This window comes from Haemaphysalis longicornis, unplaced genomic scaffold, assembly GCF_048455015.1.
Source record: "Haemaphysalis longicornis isolate Haplotype H1 unplaced genomic scaffold, Haemaphysalis longicornis Haplotype H1 scaffold_4, whole genome shotgun sequence".
NCBI classification, from domain to species: Eukaryota; Metazoa; Arthropoda; class Arachnida; order Ixodida; family Ixodidae; genus Haemaphysalis; species Haemaphysalis longicornis.
The window spans coordinates 113,689,599-113,710,041 of NW_027526361.1; the positions used below are offsets into that span (position 1 = coordinate 113,689,599).

Here is a 20,443-nt window from a genome sequence, read left to right on the forward strand (position 1 = left end):
GTTAAAAACGGCTGAGCTACTCTGAAAACCATTTCGTGCCGATATTTTTTACATAGGCACTTCTCACAGTTTTTTAGTCCTAAATACAAACATTTTATTACCAATGCAGTCATGAGGGGTCGCATTCTGGATAATAAAGCAGAGCTTTCAAAGAAATTCAAATTTCAAGTTGCAGATGCAACACAATGTGACAGCGACGACGCTCAACGGTGATGCCGGTATCAGAAAGTGCTTAAAGCTTGTTAGCGGGGTGGCTTATTTTTATATGGAAGGTACCTTTTGCACTTCACTACAACGGCAGCTCCAGAAAGAAGAAGAAAGAGAAGTAGCGGAGAAGCACCGAATGCGGCAATAGCTTCGGGGCTTTTTCAGTGCAATTGCCGCCAGACTGCATCTCGCTGTCCAGCGGAGCGTGTTTTATGGTGGCGTCGGCAGAAAGGCTGCCTATGCGGCGGCGCCGACCCCCTTGCGCCGCCAGAGCGGATTTCTCGGCAGCGACACAGCGCTGACTTGACGCTTTTGCTGGAAAGCAAATACACGCGACTTTTTGCCAAGCATCTTCGTTTTCGGAATATCCTTACGCGCATTTTATGCCGCGAGAACGTCGGTGTCGCCGGCTTTGGGCTATGCTACATTTCAAAAAGCCGTTGAAAGCAGCAGGTTCCCCATCAGCAGTGGTCTTCTGGAAAAAACCATGCCCACATCGTCTGGCAACACCGAAGTGATAAATATGCCGTCGCAAAGATCGCGAAAGTCACAATTGTGGTGAGCTATAGCGCGCATCCGTAGGTAGCCGCCTATAATAGCACCAGATATTTGAGTCGCACCAACAGGAATCGGCACATCTGCCAACTGCGTGGCGCTTGCCGTTGGAAAAGAGGCGAGCACAAGGACATCCACTGTTACGGACACTGTTAAGCTCCCGTCCAAGCAACGCAGATGTCGGATCATAGAAATGTTTCCTTCCGCATACTGTTGCGAGAGATGTACGCATTCGCAGTTTCTACAGTGCTGCACAAAGCGCGGAACGGAGTAAAGTAGGACTTCATAGGGCCCCCTCAACCCATTTTTCTGCGTTTTGAAAATCTGTACCCTGTGAGAAGATGGCCAACAAGCGCATCCACACCGTGGATTATGTGCCCCCCCCCCCCCCCCCTATATGAGGCAAACATTAGTGCTCTACGTGAACCAGGTAAAGTAAAACTTCACTCAATAATCACTTCCTTCTTTTCCAGGTAATTTGAAGTGTGGGCATCATTTACGACCCATGTGACGTCACACAAGCAATATCATTGGCAGAAGCCGAAGTTCATTCCCCTGCAGCTATCAAAGATCCGACAGCTGTTTTGAAACAAAAGGGAAAAAAGAAACACAGCAACAAAAACAAAGTTATCTACTGCGGCCAGAAAATCACGCAGTGTTTTCTGGGATGCTAAAAAGCACAGTTGTCGCAGAGCCTTAAAGCTCGAGCAAAAAAAGGGGCGCTTTTGAACACACCTCTTATGGGTCCATAGTAAAAATGCACGTTTTCACCAAACCAGGTACTAGGTTGTGTAGTATTTTGCAGTGTAACTCAAAAGTAAAAATATTCTCTCTCCTTGCATCTAATGGCACGGCACACTCCTGGAGCTTTAAATACAAGAGCGAATAATTCCGCAATCCAGAGATGATGCGTCTACATGTGGGATTCGCAAGATTACGGCCAGAAGTAGTGCCTCGTTATTTTGTTTTGTGACCCAGAACTGCGCGAATTGTTATCCTGTTGTTCATGTCCTCGATTTACGAATTAATTGCAGTAAAATTACCCATCCCGGAGTGTCATTCGACCATATAAATGCGTTCACAAAGCTGAAAATAACTTCCCGGTTCTCAATGCCTCTGTGATTATCGGAGGTGCAAATACTTCAGACGTATGGAAGTTTTTCCAAGTGAGTTCTTCGCGCTCATTCAGAAGGGTATGTCGCACTCGGAGCACTTGCCCAGAGTAAGAACAAGAGAATTATGCGCTTGCTTTTTTTCTTCAACCACGCCCCATTAGCAGCGTGCCCGTTATGCAAAATCCGAAGTGCGCTTTTGTCGTTAACTCGGGCACAGCTTCGGTGCGGAGTTGAGGAGCTTGCTGTGAGGGCTAAGGAACCATGAAACAAAGCGAGCATTGCTCGTTTTCAGTTTTCCTTCCCCAAACATTATGCGAGAAAAATGTGGAAGGCTGAATGCTTTTGCCGTCGGGAGGTTATCGAAGAAACGGTGAGACTTCGCGATTCGAGCAGCTAGGAAAGAATAACCCGAGCGAGACATTCGCCACCAGAATCTGTGAGGAACGGGGACGAGGGGGAGAGAGGGAGTGGGAAAGATCCCAGTATTGAGTGAAATTTGAAAAATTGTGTTTTTTTGTGTGTGTGTGTGGAGAAAACACCGTTTCTGCGAGACAGTGCGTGTATAGCCGCATAGTCGGTTTGTCTGTCAACTCACCTGTTCTTGTTTCGGCCCTTGTTCATATGAACAGGTCCTACATTAATGCACCGCACGCGCAAATGAGCGGGTGTTCTTTCTGTCAACGCGCAACATAGTGACCAACTCCGTATCAAAAGCTGCGCCGCTGTTTCAGAATTAACCTTGGATAATAAAAATAGCTAAATATTAAACAACGTCACCACTGCAATTGTGGTTCGATATTAAAATGCCAAAAACTGGTCTTTTTCTTATAAACTCGATGCTCGCGTCACTGTGTCCTACGTCCGGGGGTGAAAGCCACGGCCGCTCCGACAAGTCGGGAAGAAAGGGAACGACAATACCCGGGAAAATGGCGAATGCAGCCTGTCTGAAGCCGAAGGGAAATGCGTTGGAAGCGTAATCCGAAGGCTTAGTTCCCACTCGGGGCTCGTGTATTTGCCCGGCTTCTTTCTGCCTCTCGAAAATATCAAAAATGACAAATTACCTCCTTTCAGCGCTCGTGGGTGTGACCGTGGGGATGACGGAACGTGGGCAACCAAATGTGCGCCAAGAATTATGACGCAATTTTATTCCACAGTGCATGCCTTGTATGCATGCTCATCACAATTCCTCCTTTACTGTTCTTTAATTAGGGTTTGGCAGTACAATTACCCGGAAGTGCACTGAACGTAATTTCGGCAAAGAAACGCTGAGAGGAACGCAAAACACTGCTTGTATCTGCATTTCTTTCGTCTGCTTTCCTTGTTTGCGGATCCAGCCAAATCTTCTATTTTGGATGCAGTGCCCATTATTATCTTCCGCGGGAAAAAAAAAGTGATATATATACTAGTTTATATGCGAGGCATGCGAGGAAAGAAAAAACGAGCAAATGCCTGGCTTAAGCACGAAAAAAGAGGCATGACATCCTAAAGCTGCAACAAGAATTAAGCCGACACTGGAAAGGGAATTAATTTTCTGGAAAGCAGTCTAAATAAACGCTCCACCACTGAAACACGTGGGACATGGGGCGATCGGAAAACAACCAGCAGAGTCGCCTTTTTCCGCACCCCCCCCCCCCCCCCGCCCCTTCTTTCTCTGTGTTTCCATCAGCCGCCGTTCATTAGCGCAAAGACAGTAAACATTTCGCCCGTATCAATTGTGCAGACCTGCATTATTGACAATTTGCACACCAGTTCTCCACGGACAATGGCGTCAGGTTTTGATGTGGCATTCTCTACCGACGCTCTTGAGATACCGCCGCGCCTGCAAACTATTGTACCCAATTAAACTATTTAGATGTTCTTAAGGTAATCGTAACAATCTCCACCTTCTGGAGTTTGAGGGAGAGGGGGGGGGGGGAGGGGGGTACGCGCTGCGATAAACGTGGGCTGCTATGCGCGTCGTCCCGGGGGGCTCCGGAGGAGATAGCCCGGTTATATTTACCGTCAGCCGAAATCTCGATGCTGTTCTGTCTTCTTTTCCTATTTTTTTGCCATCATAAGAGAAACTGCCGCCGCGGCTTGGATCTAAACCGCGTGCGCAAGTTCAGCAATAGGATGCCATAGCTTATGGGGCCTCCAGGAGGTAACTGTTAGCAGCAAATTAATATTTTAACCCTTTATTCACCTTAATATAGCCTCCACCAATTTTAACTTTTTCTCCCCAGGCTTCATTTTTCGTTCAATTTTTCTTAAGTTTCTTTTCATATTCTATATTACTTTTTATAATTCCGCGTGTCTTGTGTTACATTGCGCATGACGTTTCGAATTCTTGTATTTATTGTTGAACTTCATTATTTTTCGAGAGCGTCTTAGCTTCTTAAAACTTAGTTCTTGAGCAAGCGTCGCGGGACTGGCAGCTTCTGACAGTACACCTCGACTAGTGGAATGCCTTGGCACACAGGGGCACTTATTTGGAGGCACGTTCACGTAATTTCGTGCTCTGTGACGACGTCATCGAATTCATTGTAGCGTCGTATCGACGTCTTTGATAGTTTACATCCACACCGGTTTATGCAGACCCTATACCCCTCCCATCCCACACCAAAAATGTGTTGGGGTGGCGTCTGTAAAACCCGAGCCTCTCGGCAAGGTCTCTCGGCACTAAACTCTAAATTAGGGTTTGTAAATGAACACGCTTCCTTCTAAGACCTGAAACCGCACTTTTCCTAATATCGTTGGATTACTTCTCAAGTCCAACCGGCTCGTCTCAGCTACGTAAACCGATAAAAAAAATTCGGCATAGTTTACATGTTTCCATTTATGTAGCACTGACGAGAAGCTAACCGAAAAGCAGAGTGTTGGCGACTGGATTTTTACTAGACCGAATCTGTGCGTGCTCGAAAACAATCATCTTCATTGTAGCTGTTCTTTGTGTTGAAACGGAGAATTGAGAAAGACAGACAAAACTAACAGCAATCATTTTAATCTAACGGCCTGCAATACCACGCCGACAATCAGCACTGCTCTGTGGCTATCAGGAGCGAGAAATTCCAAAGCTGAGCGTGAATGGTATACAACTTTAACTTTTTTAGTTGCGAAGCGCCTTAGGACCTCGCAATGTCCATCCGTTGGCGTCCGTGCACACGGCATTAAGGACAAACGGCTCGAAGGGAGTCGCAGAAAAAAAAATGAAACCAGCACAGCAAGATTCGAACCACAGACTGCCGTATAACAACACGCACGGAATCCAATACACTACAGTAGACTACGCCGCCATACGAAAATTTGAATAGAAAATAGGCACGGAAGTGTACAGCGACCTCGCAATGTCCGTTGGCGTCCGTGCACACAGCATTAAAATCTAAAAATATGGGAGTCAAGTCATCTAAAAGGGTACAATCGCAAAAAAAAAAAAAATTCACACATCTCCACACCGTGAACGATGCCGAGGGTGCGAAGTACTGGGACGCGAATTGTCTTTCGTGCGGCGCTTGCCATTTACAGTGCATTTAGTGCACCTCAAAATCATTTAAAACTCAAGGTGATTCAGCACGCACGGACGATGACGCTTATGACACAGGCAATACACAACTTGCCTCCCAGAGCTTCGCACCCTCGGCATCGTTCACGGCGTGGAGATGTGTGATTTTGAGTAGGAAAATATATTACTGGAAGCTCAGTGATGTGGTTCGTGTACCCTCTAAAGTCACATACACAGGCAAAGGATTGCAAAATCAAATCAAAAACTTGCTTGTTGAAGACATTTCCGCACAAAACTTCGTCCAAAAGAACGTTTCTTGAAATTTCAACTCGTAAGAATGTTTCGAAAACTTTTTTTCCTCATCAAACCCAGCCGCTCACACGTTCCGCTGAAGGGGACACAACCTAAGGCACAGCTTCTGAAGCTATTCTACTTCACCTTAATCTACAAAAACACATTTTCCAAACCTATTCCACAAAATCCACGTACACTAAACCACTTGTACGTAACAATGCTCCTTAACATCATCTTTCATAACACTGGCTGCCGCTGTCAGCCCCCCCTCACCCTGAGCAGCATCGCCCAATGTTTGTTTTCTTCCGTAATCCAGTTTGGGAACTTCTGAAGCCGGATGTTAGGCATTCTTATTCTTCTTGTCGTGGCGGCTCTATCTCGTGCGGCCAATAACGAGCGCGATTTCCCGCCTGGTGAGCCGCATTTTCTTACGACCCATTCATCTGAGCACTCCGCAGTGCTTAAGTTAGAACACATCTCGCACAAAGATAAATAGCAACAGAGAAATAACAAAACGCCATCAAGGCTCCCGTCCACGTTCCCTGCAACTTCCGGCACTTCGCTAACGGGGAACTCACAGTGGCTTCAGTCCGTTGCCTCAGATCCCGAAACGTGGTTTTATGACCCGCCGGCATGATCCCCGAGATGCAGTGGCTCGTCGCCTGCACATCTCGGCTTACGCTTCAGCGGCCGGATTAGCGCCGGCCGGAGTCGGGACCGAAGATGGTGGGAGAATTCCAACGGAGGCTGAATGCACCCCAGTGTAGGCGTACCACGGGGGACTCCAATCACCATGACGTTTGGTTTTTTACTTTTTGATGTTCTTTTTTTTTTTTGCAGCCGTACGGGTCGGGTTATGAAAGATGTAGATATATACATAGTGTTTATTGTACGTTTTATGATACTCCTAGGTGAATTCATGATTTTTTTTTTACTTTTTTACACGGTAAACTTTGTTTTGGTACGCACCTTTTAAGGCAGACCCAAAGCTGGTCGTTTATTGCCTTCGAAAGCTTTTGTAAGTAATTTGAGATTTGCCCCTTTCGATAGGGAATTATTAGAAGGCTGTATAGACCCAAAGGGCGGATTTCTTGTTAACGCTCAGCTACTAACGGTCAGTGACAGTTTTTAGAACCACTCACAGAATTTCATCGGTCTAGGTGAAATCTACACGCGCTTTTAAACCCTCTGATGGCCAATATTGCTCAGGAGCAACAACTCAAACAATTTTTTTTTCCTCCGCTCATTGTGGTTTTTTCGACATTTAACGCCTTCTGTTGGCAGACAAAGGTTCCATGACCTTTGAAAATTAATATAGAGAGGTCCGCACGTATTTCTGTGTGTTAAAAAAGTATTGGTTATGCTTGTCAACTCGCATCCAGCCCGGGCGCTCAATGGGCTAATGACAGGTCAGCGAAATTGTGCAACTTCGTTATTATTACAAATTATATACTCGGTTACAACTCAAGAACGGCGCCACCTCATGTAGTGTATCACACCGCCAAAGCGCCGGACCCGTGACGTCAGGGCGCGCGCGTTTTGAAAGGGGTTTGCTATGAATGCGTGATGTCGTCTGCCTTGTCTCACGCAGTTTGTTTGTCGTCACTGGAGTCGTTTATAAGCATATTAAGTAAAAAAAAATCACGGGAACGGCTCACGCCATGTTCAAAATATTCCCAGTAACGCCCTACTTGCGCCGCGCGGAGAAACATCCGGCTACGGTGATAAGGCACAACGGCAACTTCCGGTGCTGTTCTTAAGTTGCCACCGAGTATAGTAATAGGAACTTCGCGTTATTGTCTTCAGTTTAACTATAAATTATGCTTGCCAAGGTAGCTTTGTTGTTCAACTGATATAGGGAGCTTCAAGTGCCCAGTGTTTCCCAGTGCCCAGTGGGTCATTGTGTCAGTCCTAGTGAACCAATTTTTTTTTTACTTCATATTTGGGATGTCGGAAGTTTTTTGAGATACCAAAAATTTTCTCACAATTTTAAGCAAAAAATTGAATTTTTGGGCATCAACTCTTCTGTTCCAAGGCGCTCCTCCGTATCACTGCGCAACAAGTCATGCTGTGGCTTGCATATTGTGGAGGTAATATGAAGCAACACTCACTTCAATTTTTCGATGTAAACAAATGTTCAATTCAAAGTGGGGCCGCAGGAATTTAACAGCGGTCATATGGCAGGATTTCGAGGCCTAGAAGGATTTCTATGCGCTATACAATTTTCTGGTATGGTTACTGTGATTGGATAACTTGGAGTTCCATTTACCTTCCCTCGCATATATGCATTATTCTAATTCTTTAAATTTGTTTTTTGAAATAAAACCATTAAAACGGATTCGAATGTTGAATATTTTTATTATTTTAATTCAGCGTTTAAATAAATCTACTCTGGAACGAATAGAAAATTGAAATGGTCCAAGGTATTAATAAAAATAAGCTTGGTTGTAAGCGTAAAAGTCTCATTCTGCTGCAGTCTATTTGCTCCAAATTTACTCTAAAATTTACCTATTACACACGAATTATTCAAGCTAAAGTACAAAAAAAAGTTGCTACCATGATATCGTGAAGTTTATCAATTGTTCACGGGACATGCAGCTACCTAACGGTTTCTAATACTAAAAAAGTGTGTCCAAAGACGTGTCGCACTTCGTTTTTCAGGAGGTCACCTTCACTCATCCTCAAGTGAAACATGACGTCACGAGTGCAAAGACTTACAGTTCCTCTACAAACTGCCAGGTCTCACTCTTCCCTCATGGTCGGAAAACGCTATGCACAGCCCTTCACTGCGATTAAACGTTGCGCGGGGCGCACGGAAAAGGGCTCGATATATCGAACAGCGAAGGGGCGGCCCCTTTTCGTAACCACGCTTATCGCGCTTCGCTTCTCACAATGTTGTGGCACGCCCTCGGTCGCACGCTCCGCTGACCCATTTAGGGGCAACGCCATTTTGCTTCTCTTCCCGAAAACCCAGCACGCGTCCTCCCCTCTCATACTCCGCATACACGCAAGCGTGCATTCGCTGAATAATAGCATTTGGCGTCCCCCAACCTCGGGGGGTAAAAGGGCCGCTTGTATCCGGCCTTTCATCTCCCGTTCACACAAACACACGCACCGCGTAGAACGGGGCAAGCCCACTTCTTCCGGCAGCGCCATATCGTTCCACGCTGACGCCGATGCCTAGTAACCGGCTTCTTGCAGACATGTGAGATAATGGCCGTCGAGTATTTATACGCGGATAACTTTGCTCGCATAGTGTGTGTACTTTATACGTTCTCTTCCTATAGTTGTCCGCATTACAACGATGCCGGTGAGCTGAAATCTGGTACCCGCCTTTTAAGCGGCGCAGGCTCGGTGCTTTTCCTGACCCACCCATCTCCCTCCGAGCGAAGAATTAACTTTTGCTTATCCCTAGTATTACGGAGCGCCAGCTGTCCATTTATTTTACTTGGGACAAGGGAGGCGGGATTTTGAAAATGTATCGAGACTCAGCAGATTTGTGGGCGCTCGCTCCGGGTATTGAATCGGCTCTGACGTTTTCCAGGAGTATTGTGCATATAACTACCGTATACAGAGCTAAACAGAGAGAGAGAGAGGCGGGGGGGAGCGGGTGAAGAAATAAAGATTACAGCCTCTAGTTTGCTCTGGGCGCCGTCGCCGCCGATGGCTGTCGACGGGCTGACAAGCCCGTGACTTCGCCCCGCAGACTCGATGCCTGCGCACACATACGAAAGGCCGCAGGGGGAAAAAAAGGGAAAGCGCGGTGCGCGTTTTTGCTAATGACTTCCCAGAGAGCCATTGGGTTCAGGCGGCGAAGAAGGGCGCACGCGGTGGAGAGGAAGAAGCGCGCGCAGGTCGTTAAGCGAAAGGCCCCTTTACGCAGCAGTCACCGCTGGCGCCGTAACCCTCCCTCTACGCATGCGCCGCTCTAGCATCATGGCGTATTTTGGCGGTGCTTATTAGAGGGCGGGTGGCAGAAACAACGAAAGCGAACGTTCGCGTTCTCTGAGCACCGCGATTATGGCCATTGCGAGGCAGCGAAGCGCCAGTTTTAATTACAGCACCGAAAGTGAAAAAAAAAAAAAATGAGACAGGAGAGAGAAATATACAGAGGGAGAGAATAGGGAGGGACGGGATGAGAGAAGAATCGTGTGTGGAATGGATCAGAACTCTTTCATAGTTAACTAAGGAGTCACCAATCGTGTTTCTTCTGTGATGTGAGGCGCCGACATGGTTTCGGAGTAATTCGTTCTCTGAGTATTTTTCTAGGTTACCTTTTCCTATACAACGGGTTACCTTTTCGAGCCCGCTGTTGTTCCGAACTCACTCTGTCGTGTCATAATCCCTCCTCCGTTCCCTGACTCGACACAATTTCCTTGCGATTTTCCCTCTCTCTTCGACCTCTATTCGTGACTTTCAGGCATAAAAGCAGTTTTTATTTAAATTACGGTTACTTCCGGGCTTTCTTTTCAAGCGCCCACTGCCGTGACCGTGCAAAGGCAGGCGCTAATGCACCGCGGAGTATCGTCTCTACAAGCACTACTCTCCCCATTACCTTGCAGCCGACTCTCGTACGAAAGCATTTGTACCCTTCTAAAGTAATGGGTGTGAAGACGACACCACCGAATTCCAGAATGCCTGACCTTCACCACGTATATTCCGACAAAAGGCTAATTGATGCAGGCTTCAGCACAACTGGGATTTTTGTCCCTCCTTGTTTACCTCGATAGATCATACCTCGGAGCGTCTCGGGCTGAATAACAGTAACATTACTGCATTCAATGACTGATCATTCCTTCAATAGGCCATCGTAAAGCAGACTCTAACGTGGCGTCCTCCAATTCCTTCTATGACTGAGGTTATACTTCGGTATCTCCAAAATGTTACCGGGCTTTGTTGCGCTCATAGTGAGGAATGAATGCTGGCTGCTTGTCGCTGCCGCCAGATACGGAATGGCGGCCACTGCACTCCCTCTGCGAAAGCCCCAGCTCTGCCTAAGCAACTGATGCGGATGCTCCTGTCTATATTTTGGGGGACATACACGCGCTAAGAAATGTCTTGCAGCCAATGGACATTTCGGAGCCTCTACAGGTGCCCGAGAATACTGTTCGCAAGAATGCCGAGAGTGGTCGGTGCAAAACTTTTACCGCGATGTTGTTATCCTCTCGTTTCTAGGGGTTTTTCATGGCTTCCTTCCGTAGAAAGGACGCAGAAGCAAGAAGAAAGTGCAAAAGACTACAATGAAAGCGAAACAACCGGTCAATTGGCATGGGAAGGAGGAAAACAATGAAAAAAATTACGCCCACCTCCCTTCGCGGGAACTCTGGTGTGATGCGACGCTGAAGGGGGTTCCATTGTGCGTTTCCGTTGGGTCGATTACTCGAATTGCGTGAGCCATCGTCGGTAATGCGAGTGAGAGAGAGAGAGCAAGCGTAGCGCGGGCGACCGTCGACTGAGAGACCGGCCGCAGCGCGGCACACCGGCAGCGCAGCGCGCAGCGCAATGCCGAGTGCAACGCACTCGGGCACGCAGCGGAGTGCAGCGCGCCCGAAGGAGAGGAGACCGCGGAAAGAGAGGGCGCTGCACATGCGCACAGCGCGCTTGCGCCACGCGCTGCGCCACGCGAAGTTGTTGGGAGAGAGTGTTCGCTATCGGCGCTATCGGAGAGAGCAGAGGAAGCGAGGGAGGAGAGACGCAGCTGTGCGGACGCGGACGACAACGACGCAGGAAGGACAGGGCCGCCGGCAAGAGATGCTCCTCTCAGCGTCGCATCTAAAATTACGCCCACCTCCCCTCGCGGGAACCCTGGTGTGATGCGACGCTGAAGGGGGTTCCATTGGCGTCGCATCAAGCAATCGTCGGGTGCGGCAAGAGAGCAAGCGCAAGCGCAAACGCGGACGACCGTCGACTGAGAGACCGGCCAGAGCGCGGCACTCCGCGTATATGCGCAGCGCACCCGAAGGAGAGGAGATCGCGGAAGAGAGAGTACTGCACATGCGCACAGCGCGCAGCGCCGCGCGAGGTGCCGCCCACCGGCGGAGTGAGAGTGCTCTGCGCCACGCGCCCGCAGATGTTGAGAGAGAGTGTTCGCTATCGGAGAGAGCAGAGGGGGTGAGCGGAGGAGAGACGCAGCTGTGCGGACGCGGACGCCGACGCACTCAGGGCAGGGCCACCGGCAAGAGATGCTCCTCTCAGCGTCGCATCTAAAACAAGCCTCCAATGGAATAAATGCGATACAGCCGCTCATGCGCCGCTCTGTGCCAGAAGTGATGCCTCCCTATTGGCCTGTCGGGAGAAGACGACGTGAACATCTCCTAGACAAAGGCGTGTGGACTTCGGCACGAATATGAGTACAGGCAGACGCTGATGCCCGCGGTTACCGCCAGCCAACAACACAGCAGCCGGCGTGGCACTAAAAAATCTGCAGAAATTCAGAGAATTTTTTTACTAATGCGCGATATTTTTATGCTACCTGTCTAGAGTATGAGTTCTTTATAGCAAAATATAGCTATGCCGAGAAAAATACGCTTGATTTTTTTTTTAATGAGTGTAGGGTTTGACGTGCCGACGCAACGCAGGTGACGAGGCGCGCCCTAGTGGAGGGCTCCAGATTAATTTTGACCACCTGGGGATCTTTAACGTGCGCCGAAATCTCGTACGCGCGGGCATTTATGCTTTTCGCCTCCATCAGAAAAGCGGCCGCCGCGGCCAGGAATCGAACCCGCGACCTCGTACTGAGCTGCACAATGCCTTAGCCACTGAGCCACCGCGGCGGGGATTTTTTGTTCTTTTTATTCTTTTTTATTTTATTTTGTTTTTAAGTTTTCTCTTGTTTCCTTTTGCCAGGGATGTAAATGTATACCATTATAGCAACAAATTGCCTCTACATGGATAAATATGCTTTTGTTATACTTGGATAAATATTAAGGGAGGCAAGGCTTGGGCCATTTACGCTGCTTTTTATAAGTATTTCCGACGGTCTTTTGTTGACTTTTTTGCTTGTTCTTGGTTTTTGTGGGGAGATGTAAACGATTCAATTTCTTTATTTTGTGAGTTCATTTTAGTGAACACTCTTTCTCTCTATTTTTCTTAATTTTTAGGTTTTCAAAATTCTGTTCATCCGATTATCTTCACTTGCGTTATTATAACGATTACAGGCGTTACTTCCGCCAAACCTGCATTTTTGTGGAAATTCAGAGCATTACACGGCCCTAGCTGTTGGGTTACTCGGCAAAGAGCGCTACGTATATTACAAAGAACGAGAGACCGAGGGCGTGGAAAGAGCAGCTCGGCATCTCACACGCAGTCGGTTGCGACGCCCGTCGTCTGCCGTGAAGGGTAATTTTCGATGTCCGTTGGAACCTGCCTCTGAAAGCTATTTACAAATACTGTTGCGTGCTGTTTAACGTTGTTAAGCTGCACCTCGTGCACTGCTACTGAAAGGCATTATTTCCAACCGCTTCGCTAGCCATGCATTTGTGTATGAAAAGATGCTGCCTGAACTTTGTCGCTGAGTGTACCATTTACAATTTGAGCTTTATTAAGACGCAGCCCCATAAATAAAACGACGAGCCACGTTTCGTAAGAGGCCTCTCCTCGAACCCACCAAAACTTTTCCACTACCTCCTTAGCGCACTGGGGCCTTACATTATTAATGACCCTTTAGCGGACCGTAAGGGCTCGTGAACCCGGTAAAATCGATTACGCGTTCATCCGTACAACCACTTAATCCTACTTTAAAGCTGGGAGGACAAAAGAAAGCCGCCTTTTTTTTTTTTTTTCTCGCTCGCCTCACTTAGAGCGCGAGCCACTGTTTCGCTAACCCGCTACTCGACATTCGCGCACCTGGCTTCAGGCCGGCTGGGAGTTAAAAGGGTAGCCGGGTTTCGAAACACCGCCTTGAAACACAAGGCTCACTCAAAGCATCCGTATACGACATTAAGCCATCCATAGCTTGCAGGCTTTCGAAAAGAGGGCACCCTGTCAGAAAGAACGCTTGGAAATAACCAACCTTTTTTTGGTTGAGCAAAAAGAAAGCTGAGGAAGTAAGTTCCCGGCATTTTTGTGTCGGGGTCGTCCGCCCCGAAGGACAAGCTCACGGTTGGATGCGTACACGAGCCGTGGCTGCGGCTGCTGCCGCCGAGCGACAACGGGGGAAAGGTAGTAATTCGATTGGGCGGATGCGACGCACGCCCGCTCGCCCGCCCGCCACAGGACGTGGGGCCGAAGAGGGACGCGTCGTAGAATAAAGCCCGCCGCTGCCGCGCGTCACTCCGCGCGAGGGTGAGCATTTGCCGCCGCGACTTAAGAGGCTCTTCGTGAGCGCCGCCTAACGGCGCGAGCCAGCCGTGGAGCGCGGAGACAATTGAAGGGCGTGGTGAAAGGACCGAGGACAGGGGTGCACTCGGTCGCAGTGCTAAATTTGCTTCCGGAATTCTGCCCTTCCGGACACTGTTTTTTTTTTTTTTTTTTGTTCCTTCACGCCCCCATTTACTTTCCGAGCATGTCTTTCAACTTAATACGTACTATAGTGTTTCATAGGCAATTACCTTGGCGAACCCGAACCCGTTTTCTCTTTGAGGGGTTGGGGAATGCATCAATGTCATGGCATACGTTTTTTCGCGCGGATTTTCTGTGGTAGCGTTATCAACGTCCCTATCCAGTTGGTGGAGAGGATGGCACAGTTGGAGAAAAACACCCTTACCGAGCGCGGATATAATGTACACGGGGACTGGCTTAAGGATTGCCTTAGTGCTATTTTCGGTTAACAAGTTCATGACATCGTTATTAAACGCCAAGGCAACGTAGAGCGCATTGCAAGGAAACATTAGTGACTAATTGGGATAAGCGGAGCCATAGTAACTATAACTACGCTTTACGTTTGAATAACTAAAGGCCACATATACATTCCACCCAAGCCTGCTCTTGCCGACTGCTTGGCGCTGCTGGGAGTTCAAAACCTTTCCTCCACGCATACCAATTAAGCTTAGAGTCACATTAGGGGGACATTGTGGACTACGCGTTAAAACCACTACTTACGTCACTGCTCTGGGAAATAAATATCGGTGTGATTATTCGACTCCACTCTAATTGAAGCGCATCTACAGTGATAACTAGACGATAACGTGACAAATCAGCTGTCTTCTCAGATGTATTTTGTCGTGCGAATTTGAACGCATTTTACGCTGAATACCTTTTTCTAACACTCCGCGCTGGCTGGGTGAGCGAGCGCTCAAAGTATCTTTGAGTAATACTTTGCTTCACGTAGGCTTTGAGGGAGGAGCGCTACCAACCGCGAGACGTCGGCTTATAACGTGAACAGCGCTCTTCTCTCAGCCACTGTTACTCGCATCCCCCTGTAGGTATTTTAGAAGCAAGTAGAGAAGGGTGGCCGCTTCGAATTCATCTGCGCCTGCGGACATTGCTGCATTTACGGTACAGTTGGCTTTATAGCAAAATGTTTCCTCGTGGGTTGATATATTCACCTCAGCCGGTCCAAAACAAGCAAGCAACAATCAGGGGTCCTGAATTCCGATTTTTTTTTTGGCGGGGTAAGGGGGGGGGTGGGGGGGGAGGGGTGTCGAAATCCCCCTGGAGGGGGGCGGGGGGCGGCGGTGTATACGTCCTTGGGCAGGGTGCTTGTGGTTGTGGAATTTTTTTGAGGGGGTGTCGAAATTTTTCTGGGGGTGGGGGAGGGGTGTTAAGGGGGTGTTGGGGAGGGGGTGTATAAATCCCTGGGTACTGCAGCCGCGCTGCAAAAGAATACAAAGGGGCCCCTTTCAACGACTGAGCCGAACCACGTTAGCACCGTGCGGATGAAATATCCCAGGTCGCATCGTGCTTTTTCATTCACTACCAAACAACCGTGAATACATTAGTGTATTTTCCATTAAGGTCAGCGGCAGTTTATATCTGTACCAGTGCAGGGTTAATAAACCGCACGTTCTTAGTTCCCTATAAGAGCCTTGTCGTATCTATGGAAGGAAGAATGCTGGGGTCACGCTTAGGGATAACAAAACAAATGCGGGGATTAGGGAACAGACTCGTGTGGGAGACACCCCATTTCGAAGGAAGCAAATGTCCATGGGCGGAACACGTCATGCGCTCGAGGGACAACAGGTGAACCATTCGTTTAACGAAGGGGCTGCCAATAGACCGCAAACGCAGTAGGTGTTGGCCAAGGACTCGACGCAGGGTTGAGCTAGGAGAATTTGGGGGCAAGGATAGACTTAGCTGGCACTTGATAGACGTGGCTGGAGATCTTTGGGAAGGGCCTGCTTCCGGCTGTGGACGCAATTAGGATGATTATAATGATGATGATGATGATCTTTGATGCCTGAATAGTGTGTTTAAATTGTCCCACAAGTGAACATTGATTGATTGATTGTAGGGTTTAACGCGCCGACGCAACGCAGGCGATGAGGCGCGCCGTAGTGGAGGGCTCCGGATTAATTTTGACCACCTGGAGATCTTTATCGTGCGCCAAAATCTCGTACACACGGGCGTTTTCGCTTTTCGCCTCCATCAGAAAAGCGGCCGCCGCGGCCGGGAATCGAACCCGCGACCCCGTGCTCAGCAGCGCAATGCCTTAGCCACTGAGCCACCGCGGCGGGTATCCCACAAGTGAACACGCAAAAATAGTCGAAAATTCGTCCGAAACGGCCACTTCCCTCGGTTGTCCTAAATTTCCGCGTAGTTCGAGATGACCGGGGTGGCCGTTTTGGGCACATTTGCCCAAATAATTAGAGGCGCAGTAGGAACGCTGAGACCCGTAACATCACTCGAGGCCGCACTGCAGGGCCCACAAAAAGAACCGATCCCACTGCCTCTACGAAATGGAAATTCTCATTCCGGCCGAAAGCAAACGCCGCGCTCCCTAATTGAATCATTGCACTGAAAACAGCTCAGTGGTTCGTTCAGCTTACCTTCCAAGTCAAACGATTTTCCCTTCTTTTTCTAATCGAAACGGGCCGCTGGGGAAAAAAAAAAGAAACACAGACAAGAGCCAGCAGAAAGAAAAAAAAAAGGAGGGGGATTGCTACAAATGCGACAGCATTTCCACTTTCTCCAAGTGGAGAAAGAGGGCGTATTGTGTACACAGAGATAGGGGCGACATCGTGTGTACGGAAAGAGCTCAGCAATAATTCACGCGAGCGGGCCCGCGCGCGGGCAGCCCATTTTATTTCGCGAGGGGACAGTTTCGTGCTTTTTCTTTCCAACTTCCAGGCTTACTTCCCGTACGCCTTTGTCCCCCTCGAGCGTCGCGGACGAGTGCCGTCAAACAGGCGGTCAAGATTAATGATCCGTCTCGAACCTCCTTCCCTTTCCCTTTCCTCCCCTTCCTGTTTCTATTGTACGCCCGCACATGATCCCGGGCGGGCGCGCACACAAACACACGCAGAAAAGCGCTCCCTTCCACGCGAAAGTAGGAAGCCCGCACAATTCGGCACTGGCTGCGCGCTGGCAGGAACGCAAAATGCCCAGCATCGCTCACGCTCCCGTGGCAGCAGCGCTTCTCCCGTTGTGGCCGACACCGCTCCACTCGCCTTTCACTGCATTTGTCCATCACTCTTTCCCCGCCTTTTTTTCTCGTTCCCCTCTCATTTGTATGTCTTCCCTTTTTTATTGGCCCGACGGTGCTGTGTATAGAATTGCTCGCTCCGGTACACGTGGCCAACGGGGCGCGCCCAGTCCCGAAAACGGGAGGAAAAGGCCCGCGAAATATCCGTCATCCTTTCCGGACGCAGGAAACAAAGGGCTCGGACGTGCAACCGCTTGCGGGCGCTGTACATCACGGCCGCTGGCCCTGCCCGAGTTACTGCACTTTTTCGCTTGTACTCTTTCGTTGTTTGTGTTTCGTGCATACTGGACACGCTCGGTCCGTGCATGCGCTGGCCCTGTTGCAAGCAGCGTGACGGCTCTGGCAGTTAGTGGGCATGTACCGTTCATTTTTCTTTTCGGTAGCCGCAACAGGCATCTACCGTAGCGACAGGGACTCGCACTGGCCTGACGAAAACTTGCGACACTGAGGTTGATGCGCGAACTTTCATTAACGCGGCGCGCCGTGCTGACATCGCTCGTGCAGTTAGCAGGCTGAAATCCTTTTCCGAAAGCAATTAGCTCACAAACCCTCGCGGTGCTCGTATGTCGGAGGTATCGAGTTCCCTCAAACCTTCTTTTTTTGCTGCGTTCTACAGCAGAGGTGCGGCCACATCATAGTTTTTTATATGGCGGTTTCAGAGGCACTGACACTAAGTATGGAAGATGCAAATAAAAGCAGACGAGCATACTAAGTGATACTGTGAGAACCAGCAGTAGTTGACTCGGTTATGAGAAGCCTTTGCTACGACGTTGCTACTGCATGGCGGAGCTAAGTTACTGGGCAACACCTGATCTTCTTGCCTGCAACCTCTCCTTGTTTAGTTTCTTCGCGTATACAGAGCAATGCCACCCCCCACCCCCCTTTTTTTTTCCGGACTCTTATATAAGGACGTCTGCACTTACGTAGCTAATCGGCAGTGCACGGATGCTAGGGCGAGCGACTATCACGACGGGTAAGGGAGCCATCTACTCCAAATCGAGCTGGGCAGCGCCACACCAGGATCCTATAGGAAGGAGAAAGGCCGGTGGACTTCGGTTATCTCAGTTATGGCGCCACGGATTGCGACCTCTATTTGGTCCACAAGACGCGCTTGGCGGTATTTTATTGGGCCATGCTTCTTACTATTACTGGACTTAAGGGATACTCGCACCGACGCGCTCGAATGTTTTGCACGGATCCCTCTAATGGAAGAGCTCCTTGCGGAATTTCTATAGCGAAATAAGCTTCGGTCACTAATGCCTCAGGGGGCTGTACTCTTTGTATGGGACCCCCGTACGCTTCCGCTTCCCCTGTAGGCTTCTCAACCGCGTCACCATCTCTTGATCACGCCCGCCTTATTTATCCTTTTCTCGAACATGGAACCAGAAAAAGGGATGCCGGTCCGTTGGAGAGCAACAGAATACGCTTACAACCCGTCCTGGTGACTAAACTGCCATATGAAGTGTTCTTTTTCGAGCCTTTCCCCTCCACCCCCCCCCCCCCCCCGCACACACACACACACAAATTTAGAAACAAATTCGGCCACCAAAGGCAGAGCTCACAGGAAAAAAAGGAAGCTGCGTGGCCTGGAAGCTTGAGGCTAATGACTCAAGCAAAGATGGGAAAAGTTATGAAACAATTATAACTGCCGGTAACAAGAACACAAGAGAACACCTATTTAAAATATCCTAGAGGATTCTGCCTCGATACCATCTCCGATCCGGCCCCGCATCGAGAGCGTCATTTTCGTGTTGTCATTAAGTACGCTAACCAAGGCACCTACTGCACTAAGACGATTGGCCAAGGCGCACAGCACGCGATTAACACCAAAGAATAAGTTACATTGGGGAATGATGGGTGGTCCCTGGATATAAAAGGGGTATGGAGTCCTCGTCAAGCTAAGCGGATTAGCAAATCTGCAGTAGAAGATGATAATAAAGCCACAAAACACCTTGTCGCAGCCGAATACACAATCTTACACAAAAATGAGGCGAAACAGTGACTGAAACTTTTATGCTACAAATTTCATGCAATGTACAACTGGACTGATAGTGTATACCCAGCGAAACTCGTTTATGTGGAGATAGGTGTGTCGAAACAAATTAACTAGCTCATGCATTAAGTCAGCCTATTTATAGTTTATGTTATTTACTGCGTAGAACATTTTGCGAGAAAAAAAAAAGCTTTTTTACAGTTTATTTCGTTGTCGTCCTTTGCTGTTTTGAAGTCGATTTCATTAATTACACGTGCAGTGCGCGTCTACGTACACAGTGTAAGTACTAGCAAAATTTATAAAACGACGTACTAAATTTGACGCTTCGTTTGCTGTAGGTGCGCGTCACTTTTTCTTCGATTTTTATCTGCCCGTCAATTTATACCGAATATGTAAATTATTTCATCCCTTTCTCTTCGAATTTTAGCTGCAGATATTGATGTGGGATATCGAATTTATTTAAATCCGCAGCTTAGTTATTTTGCGGCCGCGTAGTAAACATCAGTTTAAAGGACTTCAGAGTCCGCCTATCTCTCAATGTAGGCCCTATGTTACTTTTTCTAGCAGGCATACCCAGCATCATTGTCAAGTGTTCTCAGAGGCATTGTATGGATGCACCTTATGTTCTCGGAGGTGTGTCATCAGTTATGTTATTTTACAGCAAAGCAGTATACCTCTACCCCCAATGTTTTCTTGTCCGTGGGCAAGAACCGTATCCGCGGCCGAAAACGCGTACTAAAAGAACATAATCAGACACTCGTTTCGTGCTTCTAAGACACGAGGTTTCTACAAAAAAGCTGTACACCTCTACCCCCAACGGTTTCGTCTCCGTGGGCAAGAAAGCCAAGGCGCTTTTGCCTAAGACGCCGAGAGCATGTGTCAGGCTAATCAGGCGCACAGCATATACAGCTCAGAATTGGTTTAAGGCAACCACAAAACAAGCATCAAAACAGCACTATGGATGCTGAGGCGCGTGCGAACAACGGGACCCCCCCCCCCCCCCCCCACCAGGTGTTTTTTGTAAAGACTATGTTGGCAGATTATTTTTGAAAACTAGGCAGGTGTAGTGTCACTAAATAGAGCAGTTCTTGCCCAAGACGCCGAGCGCATGTGTCAGGCTAGGCAGGACCCTGCATTTGCCGCCAAGGAAGCCGAGCGTAGTGTCGGTAGATAAGGTTTTAGAGCACCGCCACTGACGCACGCAAGTCAGCAACGGGGGC

The 20,443-nt window shown here is 48.6% G+C and overlaps 1 protein-coding gene across 1 annotated transcript in view; it reads right to left on the reverse strand.

The window, feature by feature from the left end:
- Positions 1 to 20,443, reverse strand: part of LOC144180503 (uncharacterized) — a 93,786-nt gene that overhangs the window by 22,209 nt on the left and 51,134 nt on the right. The window lies entirely within an intron of this gene.